We start from the raw sequence: 10,914 nt of genomic DNA on the forward strand, positions 1-10,914 counted from the left end.
AAAGGAGAAGGGAGAAGGGAAGGGAGAAGGGAAGGGAGAAGGGAAGGCAGAAGGGAAAAGGGAAGGGAGAAGGGAAGGGAGAAGGGAAAAGGGAAGGAAGAAGGGAAGGGAGAAGGGAAAAGGGAAGGGAGAAGGGAAGGGAGAAGGGAGGAGGGAAGGGAGAAGGGAAGGGAGAAGGGAGAAGGGAAGGGAGAAGGGAGAAGGGAAGGGAGAAGGGAAGGGAGAAGGGAAGGGAGAAGGGAAGGGAGAAGGGAGAAGGGAAGGGAGAAGGGAAGGGAGAAGGGAAGGGAGAAGGGAAGGGGGAAGGGAGAAGGGAAGGGAGAAGGGAAGGGAGAAGGGAAAAGGGAAGGGAGAAGGGAAGGGAGAAGGGAAGGGAGAAGGGAAGGGAGAAGGGAAAAGGGAAGGGAGAAGGGAAGGGAGAAGGGAAAAGGGAAGGGAGAAGGGAAGGAAGAAGGGAAAAGGGAAGGGAGAAGGGAAGGAAGAAGGGAAGGGAGAAGGGAAAAGGGAAGGGAGAAGGGAAGGGAGAAGGGAAGGAAGAAGGGAGAAGAGAAGGGAATACAATTTTTTTGTTTTAAAAAAATTCTATTTGTTATATGGAATGACTCTCTGGGAAAGAAAAGGGATAAAATACAAGTAAACTATGTGACGAAAAAAGACATCAATAAAAATTTATTTAGGGGCAGCTAGGTGGTGCAGTGAATAGAGCACCAGTCTAGGAGTCAGGAGGGCCTAAGTTCAAATCCAGCCTCAGACACTTAACACAAAAAACTAGCCGTGTGACCTTGGGTGAGTCACTTAACCCCAATTGCCCTCCAAAATAAAAAAAAATTTATTTAAAAACAAAGAAAAGATATCTATAGGAGTCAATTCTAAAGGTTGGAAAAATCCAATCATTTTGTATAGAGACCAGAAACCCTACACATCTTAATAGGCCCTAAGGACACCATTCAATGAAATAATGATTGATGTTCATAAGGATGACTCTAAGAACAGTGCCTGGTACACAGCAGGCATTATTATGTAAAAATTCACTGACTGACTTAAGTCATTTTTTAAAAAAGGTTGAATTTTCTTCACTGTATCCTGTTTAAGGCCTGAAGTAAGTAGAGGGAGTAGTGAAGGGGAGAGAGTATGGGTAAGAGAGAATGAGTAAGGGTAAATAAATTCAATTGTTTTAGAAAATATTTTATCCAGCATCACTAAAATACAAAAGGACTGGTGATTAAAAGGATATCCTTCAGCTATGCAAACTTTGAAACTCTCAACTTACTTCCTGATGCTTTCATATAGCTTCACGTAGGTAAGGTTTCATGGCATTAGTCACTCTTGACTGTGACTTTTGGTACTGCCCACACAGAACAGTTTTTAAAATATGACAAGTAAGGGCCTGTCTAGTTCCATTCATTATTTGGGGGGGGAGGGGCGGTTCCTGAGGAACGCCAGTCCTATGTAGTAGCAGCTATTCATCCAGGTTCAGGAGAAAATATATTTTTGTTGTATACAAATAGATAAGTGGTCAAAGGACATTAATTAATTAATAGTTCTCAAGAGTAGAATTGCAAACTTTTAATACCATGTGAAAGAATGCTCCAAATCACTAATAAGAGAAATGAAAATCAAAACAATCCTGAGGTCTCACCTCACTAGGTTGGCAAAGATAATAAAAGGTGGGGATAGTGAACATATGGGTGGCTGTGAGAAAATAGGCACATTGATGGATTGTTGGTGGAACCATGATCAGTACAACAATTTTAGAAAGCAATTTGTAATTATGCAAATAAAGTGACTAAAATATCCATATGCTTTGACCCAGAGATTCCATTAATAGGCTTATATCCTCCAAATGTCCACTGATATGTCCCTGTATATACCCCAAAATTTATAATATCGCTTTTTGTGCCAGCAAAAAACTGGAAATAAAATAGATGCCTTCTCAAATGAGGAATGGCTAAACAAATTGCGGTACGTGACTGTAAAGGAATATTACTATGCTATAAGACATAATGAATAAATAAATTTAGAGAAGAATGAAAAGATCTATATGAACTTATGCATAATGAAGAGCCAAGAAAAGAATATACACAATGACTAAAACAATGTAAATTAAAACAAAAATAATCTAAAGTTAATGTTGCAAAATTACAAACAAGGAAGATTCAGGAGATATTAGAATACACTTCCACTTGCCCCTTTGCAGAGATGGGAGGATGACAAGTACTGTATGTTGTACATAGTTTTAGACTTTTCTAATGTATTGATCTATTATGCTTATTTTTCCACCTCTTTTTAATTTTTTTGTTTTAAAAAAAAAGTCTATTTGTTATATGGGATGACTCCCTGGGAAAGAGATAGGATACAAGGTAACCTATGTGACCAAAAAAAAAAAGACATCAATAAAAATTTATTTTAAAACAAAGAAAAGATATCTATGGAAGTCGATTCTAAAAGCAAGACACCTCCTACCCATTGTGCCAAATATAAAGAGGTGAAAAGACCTGATTCAGGGCCATCTAACTCATTTTTCACTTGCAGGTGAATAAGATACCAAATGAATTCCAACATGTGAAAAAAAAAAGTGAGCCAGGTAAGAGCACCATAGAATAACCTAGAATAGACTTACTCTGTGTCAGATGATTCTGGCCCACTTGTCCAATGCAAGCGTCACAGATACCAAGACTCCTTAAGAGTCTACCCAATATGGCGACCTTTTAATAAACTTTATTTTTCTTTGGCTGAGAGAAGACTTGAGTCAAATTCATTCGGCAGGACCCGTTATGTTAGTATTTTGGGGTCTTGAACACTCCTAAACCTATACCTCTACATTTTATGATGACCTTCTTCACTACAAGGCTCTCTTCTGAACCAAAGAATCAAGAAAGTCTTCTTTTCTTTCTATGCTTTCTCCTGGTGATCTCATCAGTTCCCATGAATCCAACTATTATCTCTATACAGATGACTCTTATATCTAAATGTCCAGCACTTCCTTATCTCTGTCCTGAACTCTAGGCCCTCATTTCCAGAGGCCTGATGAAGAATCTTCCTCTGGACATCTCACAGGTTAAGACACTTGAAAGGGAAACATCATCTATCTCCAGGAACTTGAAAATGAGTGACAACAATACATTGGCCCCTCCAACCTCAGGCCAGGGTCCCACCACTCCATGCAAGGCACCCCCTAAATTCAAGCAAGCCTCCTAAGAAAGGTGTGAAAGGGTTTGGAGATAACTTCCCAGGCATGTGTGATAGTAATGGCAATTAAAGATTCCCCTGTATTGCTTGGTTTTCAAATTGATTGTGTTAAAACCCAGAGCTTGTTAATCCCACCTGTGGGATGGGCTTGTTGATGTGAAAAGAGAGTCCTGAACTGGGAGGAGCTGGTGACGTAGATTTGGAGAGACAGGAGAGAGGCAGAAGAACTTTTTGGAAGCAGCACCTCGTGGAGGCAGAGAGAGACTGAGAGTATTGTTGAGTGCCACTTTGAATCGCCCTGGACTTTTGAGACCTGCCCCCAGAGCTGCCAAGGACTGAGGAGACATGGCTGTTTTGCTGGTACTTTGTCTGTCTGTTTTGATGTTGTTTTGCCAGATTTGTCCACTGGTGAAAGACAGTCCTTTTGTTGAAGAAGTCCTGGAACCTGGCTTTTGGTTAAGAAGCCCTGAGACTGTCCTGCAGACAGAGAGTGAATACTGTCCACTGGTGAAGGACAGTGCTGTTGTTGCAGGGGTCTGGAGACTGTCCTGCAGACAGAGTGAATACTGTCCACTGGTGAAGGACAGTGCTGTTGTTGCAGGGGTCTGGGAACCTTTCTGTTGGTTCAGAAGCCCTGAAGAAGGATTTTCTTGTTGTATGTTTACAGAAATCCTGGGAGAGGGTTTTGCTAATGTTTTCAGGGGTTCTAGGACTGTTCTACAGACAGAGGATGAATTAATGAAGGGACTGGAAATGTATCTTGTGGCCTTGCTAAGCCTTGTCTCCCCAGGAACTAAGATTGCTGAGAACTTGCCTTGTGTCAAGATGAAGAAAAGACCTCCATTTGGGTATTAAGTGCTGTGCTTAAACTTGATATAACTCTGGGGTAGATTCAATTGTGATCCAGGGGTGGGGAACTTTTGACCTTTTTGTGTTCTATGGTTGAACAAGTGAATGTACTTTACTTATATTTGGAAACTAATCTCCATTTGAGAAGAGGGGCTTTGTGGTGGACTAAATGAAGGTACAGCCTAGGGGTGGAGTAGTATTTAGAACAGGGACTTTGTAATTGATTGAATGATTGGAAGGTCCTGGGGTGGGGTAGTACTTGGAGATTATTTAATCACACTTAGTAAATGCTGTATTTTGAATGATGTCATGTTTTGATCTTCTCTGTTCTTGGTTTGTCACTGAATAAAATGGAGAGCACCTATGCTGGTATTTTGAACCTTGGGAAGTTGCCTTTCCTTGGGGTTACATTACAGCATGGAGGGCCTTGGAACAGGTATCACAGTCATTTGTCCCTGGGAAGCCTTCAGCCACCTGGAATTACATGAACTGGCCCAGTTTGGAATCATCTAAGTCAAGAAAGTATATATCATCTGTCCCTAACATTTCTTGTACCTTGGATGCTTATGTGTGACCCAACCAATCTGTGATGTGCCCAGAGGCTTAGATGTTTTAGAGTATTTTCTCCTTAGGCTCTCCCACAGATTAGGCACTTCAAATATCAGTCACATGTAAGGATTAAGGAAATGAACTTTCCCTTTGGTGTCAAACATTCTGTTTTCAAAATAGCTCAGCTCTCAAAGTGGTAAACCTTCCTTTTGAGTGACTGATCTACCTCAAGGGACCAGATAAAGTTGTCTAAAATGTAGCACAGGAACATCTGACCCAAGCCAGAAGAAAAGCATCCGTGGCAAAGCCAAAGAGCATAGTCGGTGGTAGATTAGAGAACAGAATTATGCATCCAAATGCAATAAATCTTTAGTAGCCTAAGCTATATCACCTTAGCTCACATCTATCTTCTCCCTTTATCCATAGAGTCCATATAATAAGCCCATATTTGGTTCAGTGAGTCAGGACAATGTTCTCATATTTTTTGTTCCTTTGGTTCGTGACTTTTTTGTGTTCTTTTTGCAGGGAACTTTCAATAGGAAGGCATTTCTGAAAACACTGTAAAAAATAAAGTTCTACTTACCTAAAAAAAAAAGTGACCCACGGCAAGGCCTTGGGCATTTTCACTAATGTTACCCATTCCCTTGAGTTATAGCAATGAAAAAAAAAAAGAAGCGCCACCTTCAAAGAGTCTAAAACTCTCTCCCTGTTTTGTGTCAATCTGTGGACCTTCCTCTGTGCTATTTCTTCACCCAGCATGCTCTCAGTCAGCTTGATGAAGTTTATAACCAGACTCCTTCAGGACTGTAACTTCACATTTAATTCCAAGGTGGATGTCTCAATCATTTGGGTACCTGAGTCTTTTTTCTTGTTGATTCCAGTTTAATCTGTCAGTATCAGATTGTAACCTAGTCTCTCGGCCACCCAAACCCTGACTCTGTTGTCCTACTGTGGGCAGCAATCTGACCAATGACCTTTAACACATCTCTCTTCTCTCTAAAATTGCTGCCTCCTTTCCTGGACACACTGCCCCAGACTAGCTCCTCTGGGCTGCTCCTATTCACCAAAATCGCCAAGCCTTTTCTAACAGCAACTCGCTATAGCTGTTCATACTGCTGCCTCCAAGGCTTATCCTGCCTGCACGCCTCATTTCTCTCTGAGTTTCTTTCCTTTTGCCATCAATCCCTTTCCCTACAGTCACCCATCCTGACCCCCACTGACCCTCATCCAATCACCACTCACACAAGCTACATTCAATCCATCTGAGCTCAGTACAAACATTTGCATTCCTGGAACCCATTTTACATCACGATTATCTTTATTTGATACAATACTCTCAATATATGTTTGGAAGGAAAGGTGATCACTACATAGAAATAGCATATATAATGCCTGGAGTACCTCCCTTAAAGGGTTGTTAAGAGGCTCAAATGAGATGAAAGTATCAAAAATGTTTTTGCAAACTTCAAATTGCTACATTAATATCAGTAATTATTGTTATTGTTACTATTATTCCTGAGAACTAGCCCTAAATAATGGAAAAACATATCAATTGACTATCACCATTTTCCTGATTTTTAAGGTTACTGCCCCTTCTGATATATGTTCTATCACTGTAATGTTGAATGGAAGAGATCACAATGATTTTTTCAACTACTAGGAAAATAAACCTTCTCCAGCGTCTTTTCCATAGTTAAAATAATAGGAATAAGAACTGGAAAGGACCTTAGAGATTGTCTAGTCAAGCCTTCTTATAGACCCCTAACACATCTGAGCTGGAACTGACCTGACCCCCTCATTTTACAGATGAAGACACTAACGTAACCAGCCTCTACCTAGGTTCTTGGTATGATGGGAACTAGAATCTAGGTTCTCTTATTCCAAGTCAAGTGCTCTTTCCACAGCAATGTTGCTGCCTCTCATTTTATAAGTGAGTAAAAACTGAGGTCCATAGAGCCCAAGCAGCTTGCCAAAGGACACACAAGTAGTAGAGTCAGGCTTTGAGCTCAGGTCTTTTGGTTCCACATACAGTGCTTTCTGTAACACTTCTCAGAAAAGCATGTTAAGTGGGGCAGCTAGGTGACATAGCGGATAAAGCATCAGCCCTGGCATCAGGAGGACCTGAGTTCAACTCCAAACTCAGACACTTACTAGCTATGTGACCTTAGGCAAGTCACTTAACCCCAATTGCCTCAAAAAAAAAAAAAGCTAAGTGATGAGCCAATGTTGAAAAAGTAATCAAATGAGTTCATTCCTGTGAGGGCCTGTCATGCTGTAATAAAAAGACTGATAGCACTGGAACTTAGGAGATGAGAATTCTCAGATCTGGTGCCAATTATGTGTGCAACTTTGAATAAATGACTGCATCTCTTTGGGCATCAATTTCCTCATGAGAGAGACTGAAAAGAGCATTAACTCCTGTGAAACCAGGGGATCTGGGTTCCAATCTCAAGCAAGTCATTTAACTTTCCTCCAAAATAAATGTCCTCATTTGGAAAATGAGGAGGTTGAGCTAGAAGGCCTTTGACATTTGTTCTAGCTCAAGATCTGTGTGCCTTGATCCTACGACTACATGCTCCCACTTTCTTTATGACATATATCTCCATCAATGAATAAGAGATGGGTAGAAAGACTAAATTGAATATAAGAAAATATTTCTCGACCCTAAGAATTGTTAAAGAAAAGCTGCCCAGGTTGGGCAATGATGGATAAATTGTAATCTGCAATCACTGGCAAGATTACCCACACCAATTAATTCACAGATTCACTAGAGGAATTGATTGATTATAAAAGCTACTAAATCCTAGGGAAGATTACTAAGGATGTAGTTTACAGGAACATAAGACTGGGCAGGACATCCAGAGAACATCTGCCTTCTTGGTGAAAGGAAATCTCTCAGAGAAGAATCTTTCCCATTTTAAATACCTCTCAAGTAAAATACCTCCTTCCCTAAGAATTATCATAATCATACATTTAGAACTAAAATGAAGCTTAGAAGTTGTTTGGTCCAACTCCATAATTTTACAGCTGAGGATACTGAGATCCATAGGCTAGGCACACTGCTGACCTCAGCATTAAACCTGATCTACCCAAGGTTTTATAGAGACAAAGTCAGACTTTGAAGCCGGGCCCTCTAACTTTCAATCCTGTCTTCTTTCTGTTGTAACATGATGAAATAATGAGAGGAAGGTGAGGCAGCTTGTTTTAGAACAGCCTTTTCAAATTACCACTTAGGTTGACCCAAAGTTTCTCCCAGTACATAGTTTGAGATTGCTTAGAATAGGCTGACCATTAATTAGACAGAACAGTTAGATTCATTATCTTAAAGTCTGATCATAATAATAATAATAATAATAATAACAGTAATGATGACTGGTGTTTATATAGTGCTATAAGATCTACAGAGCACTTTAAATCTACCATCTCATTTGAACCACACAACATCCCTGTGACATAGGTACTATGGATATTATTATTCCCATTTTAAAGATGGGAAACCTGAGGCCATGAGAGCAAAATAATTGTCTATAGTCACACAGCTACTGTGTGTCTACACAGAGTTTCATGATTTCAGATGTATTTCTCTGGGTGGACTCTAAAATCATAGGTTGGCTAGGAAATTAAATTATTGGGTCTTTTTGACTCACTAAGATGAGCTAAGGAGGAAAAAAAGAAACTAAATGGAACCATCAGAGACCACTGGAACCAAAAAAGTCTTGCTGCTTCCAGCTTGAACCCTACTCAACCTTCAAACTCAAATACTCCCTTTTCCACAAAGTCTTCCTCCCCAGTTATAATTAATCTCTTCATCCTCAATTCCTGTAGCACACATCATATACCAATCATTCTTTACTTTTCATCTCCCACCTTCTACTGTAGCTATGCAAGGGTATGTCTTATCCTACTTACTACAAGCCCTCTAAGAGAATGGGCAATGTCTGAGAATTATATTTAGAGGTGGAAAGGATCTAGTTCAAGACTTTTATTTTAATAATGAGGAGAGTAACATACAAAGAGGGTGGGTGATTCACCCAACGTCCAACCCAGGACTAAGAAGTAGTATATTTGAGCCTGGGGCCTTTGATTCCAAATCTAATGCTCTTTCTGCAATATCGTACTACCTAGCACAACATTCTGCTTTTCTTTTCCCCCTTTCTTGTCCCCAGCACTTAATACAGCGTTTAGTACATAATGTTCATTTGATAAATACTTATTTCCTTGACTAGACCTTACTTCTTACTCAACTTCGTAGTTTCCACAGAGTCTGGGACAGAGCAAGTGATCAAGAGGGATTTGATTCAGTGAATGAATGAATGAATGAACTATATCCCATGTTCTTCATTTTCTTCCTTCTCCCCTCTGATTTTTCACTTCTGGGTATTTTTTAGCCTTAGGAAGCAGCTCTGAAGTTATAGGGTGGCAGCTAATCAGAGGGAAAACATCCCAGTTTATTCACAGCTTCCCTAGCAAATCCAAATTCAAACTGTGCTTCCCTCTGGAGAGAGGAGAAAGGAGCTACAGCCACCGGGGGCTCGTCCAGACTAGGATGACTGACTCCAGTGTAAACATGGGACTGGTAGAGCCTGTAGAGAGACTCACATTTTTATTCATTCATTCAACAAACATACTTGATTGCCTGATACATGTAAGGTACCACTATATAGGGTGGAAAAAGGATAGAGTTAACAAAGAAGAAGAGCAGATGGACAGAATTCATAAAAGAGGGCTAGTATAGAGATAAAAAATGTCTACAGAACTGGATGAAGCAATCCCAGAGTGAAGGATTAATAATAATTAATAACTAACTATAATGACTGATCAATAAATACAGCAAAAATGAAACACTCAACTAAAAAAAGAGCATGTAAATTAGAACTGCAAAAACACTTTAAAATTACCTATTCAAATTCCTTCATTTTACAGATGAGGAAAGGGATAACTGGAAAGTTTAAATGACCCACCAAAGGTCAAAGAATCCAATGCAATGTTCTTTCCACCACATCAGAATGGATTCCATCAATCAAACCAAATGTTGCCACCTAGGGCCTAACCCAAACTCTAATAGGATAACCTTGTCACATATATGTGACACATGAAGGATTTCTGACTTCCATTAGCAAGGGGAATTTACTCCACCTACCCCTCTCTGTCTTACTAGATGGGTTCTAGTTTCCTGAAATGCATAGAGATTAAGGGTCTTGTCCAGGGTCACACATACCATATAAGTAAGGATCAGAGGCAGAATTTCAACTAAGGTCTTCTTGATTCTACAGAAAAAGAGTCTGACACAGTGACTAAAAAGCTTAAAGTCAGGAAGACCTATGTTCAATGCCACTTCAACCATTAACTAACCATTGACAAATATGGGCAAATCACTTAATCCCCCTGTCTGTTTTATCCTCTATAAAATGGGGGTAATAATGCCTATAGGTATAAAATGATAGCTAGTATTTATGTAGTGCTTTAAGGTTTGCAAAGAACTTTACAAATATTATTTCATTTTATTGTCACAACAATCCTGGGAAGTAGCTGCTGTTATTATCTCAAACAGAAGTAAAGTGACTTGCCCAGGGTCACAGAGCTAGTAAATGTCTAAGGCTGGGTTTTTTTTTTCTTTTTGGAGGGCAATTGGGGTTAAGTGACTTGCCCAAGGTCACACAGCTAGTAAGTGTTAAGTATCTGAGGCCCGATTTGAACTCAGGTCCTCCTGACTCCAGGGCAGGTGCTCTATTCACTGCATCACCTAGCCGCCACTAAGGCTGGATTTTAACTCAGGTCTTCCTGACTCCAGGCCAAGCACTTTATCCACTGCACCACCTAGTACCATAGGTATATTACCTATAAATACCTATACATACACACACAAACACACACACATCCACATATATATATATATGTATGTATATGTATATATGTATACACCGATAGATGATATTTACCTTCTGGTTATTATAAAAAGCAAATGAAATGCAATATGTCAAAAAATGCTGGTAATAAAAGTTACCAGTCTTCTATTGTTGGGGAGTCACTTTTTGCCCTTTCTCCTCATCGTATGCACACATATTCTCACCCCTAATTCCCAAATATCCTTGATCCAGAAATGAGCAGCAGGAATAAGAAATCAAAAGAAAGGAAGGGAAAAAGGGGAAATGAGGTAAGAACAGATAATACAGAGTGAAAAGGAGACCAAGTATGGGATAATAGAAAGAATGACAGTGAAAGGCAGGTTTGGGGGAAGGAGAGAAGACTGTGGGAGTCAGAAAAACCCTGCCACAGAGGATCTCAGAGCTGAGGGACAATATCTCAGTTGTTGGAGGCCAATGGGGG

General features: G+C 39.9%; 1 protein-coding gene and 1 pseudogene across 6 annotated transcripts in view; one reads left to right on the top strand and one right to left on the bottom strand.

Annotated features, from left to right (window-relative positions):
- Nucleotides 1-10,914, bottom strand: part of NTRK3 (neurotrophic receptor tyrosine kinase 3) — a 462,765-nt gene that overhangs the window by 405,280 nt on the left and 46,571 nt on the right. The gene's annotated exons all lie outside the window — the stretch shown is intronic.
- LOC138168593 (retinal cone rhodopsin-sensitive cGMP 3',5'-cyclic phosphodiesterase subunit gamma-like) lies at nucleotides 2,922-4,551 on the top strand (annotated as a pseudogene).

Source organism: Petaurus breviceps, unplaced genomic scaffold, assembly GCF_028583685.1.
Source record: "Petaurus breviceps papuanus isolate PSGF00001 unplaced genomic scaffold, PetGlider_PUasm1.0 37, whole genome shotgun sequence".
In the NCBI taxonomy this organism is placed as follows: domain Eukaryota; kingdom Metazoa; phylum Chordata; class Mammalia; order Diprotodontia; family Petauridae; genus Petaurus; species Petaurus breviceps.